We start from the raw sequence: 1334 nt of genomic DNA, 5'->3' as shown, positions 1-1334 counted from the left end.
AATGAGTTAAGTAGGAGCGAATATGGTTGGAATATTTGGCAATTGGAATTTGATGATTTAAATATGATTTTTGGATTCAGTGAATTTTTCCGAGTCGGAACACATAGTTTTCTGCGTAAAAGCGCGCAGTGGAATTTTGACCGGCAGTACCGGCTGAGACCTGTCTGGTACTGCAGCTGAGAAAATTGATTATGAGTAAATAAGATTAAGAAATGAGGAATTATAATTAGGGGAGGTAGAAATATTTGAAGTGCGATTTAGAGCGCTAATGTTAAAGGTTTTGGCCCAAAATTGGGCCAATGGACAAAAATAAGTGAACCGGGGTTCTCATTCCGTATATATCTCTTGTTTTTCAGATACAGGTCCAGGTGCTCAGAAGTGAGCTGTGGTTTGTCTGAGAGCCGGCGAAGATCTTTATTTTCTCTACTTTGTGTTTTCCGTAGAATCTCTCCACCTTTGTTTTGAAAGGATTATATTATGTGTTGAACTCTTTTGGAACTTGCCTATAGGGGCTCTTATGTTTTCTTTTGGGAGAGATTAGGATGTACTGTTGTCAGTTACTTTCATACTATACCCTAGCCGGCCTAAACTTCGCGGGTCGCGACTAGTGGCTATTTACTTATGTTATATATATCTATCTGTTTTCTATCTCTTAATCTCCTTTATGCCTTGTCCGTATATCGCTTTCGGCTTCACAGTTTAACTTTTCGTTGTCGAAACGTGAGTGTTACGTCTTCGCGATTTTATTTCCACTCTTTTCAGGCTTCTCGATTAATACTCCTTTCGAAATTACCTATATTTATATATTAAAAATCCACCTGAGAGTTGTACCAGCGTAATATCATTGACTTATGACTCGAGCATAAGGATATGAATATTAGGGTGTTGCATTATGGTATCAGAGCCAGGTTGGTGCCTGAAGAGCAGCGTGTTGAATTTGCTACCTATCTGCTCATGGGGGAAGCATCGCATTGGTGGCAAGGGGCTCGACGTCTCCTGCAACAGGGGAATGATCCTATCACTTGGGATGCCTTCCAGGTGGAATTCTATAAGAAGTACTTTCCAAATTCCGCCAGGACAGCAAAGGAATTGGAGTTACTACAGTTGAAGCAAGGTGCTATGTCCGTATCTGAGTATACAGACAAATTTGAGGAGCTATTCAGGTTTTTCCGCATGTGTCATGGAGCTCCGGAAGACTTCGAGGAATGAAAATGCATTAAGTATGAAGGAGGGCTTCGGAGCGACATCTTAAGTTCAGTGGGACCAATGGAGATCCGAACTTTTTCAGAGTTAGTGAATAAGAGCAGAATTACTGAAGAGTGTGTGAAAAGGAG

At 40.9% G+C, this 1334-nt stretch overlaps 1 long non-coding RNA gene across 2 annotated transcripts in view; it reads left to right on the top strand.

The window, feature by feature from the left end:
• Window positions 1-449, top strand: part of LOC127745749 (uncharacterized) — a 45972-nt gene extending 45523 nt beyond the window's left edge. For both annotated transcript variants that reach the window (XR_008007184.1, XR_008007183.1), the window contains exon 4: window positions 357-449. This is a non-coding gene — a long non-coding RNA (uncharacterized LOC127745749). The remainder of the gene's footprint in view (window positions 1-356) is intronic.
• Window positions 450-1334: the final 885 nt, after the last annotated feature.

Source organism: Arachis duranensis, chromosome 3 (genome assembly GCF_000817695.3).
Source record: "Arachis duranensis cultivar V14167 chromosome 3, aradu.V14167.gnm2.J7QH, whole genome shotgun sequence".
Taxonomy (NCBI): domain Eukaryota; kingdom Viridiplantae; phylum Streptophyta; class Magnoliopsida; order Fabales; family Fabaceae; genus Arachis; species Arachis duranensis.
The sequence above is the reverse complement of the archived record's forward strand: the minus strand, read 5'-3'. Positions and strand labels throughout refer to the sequence as shown.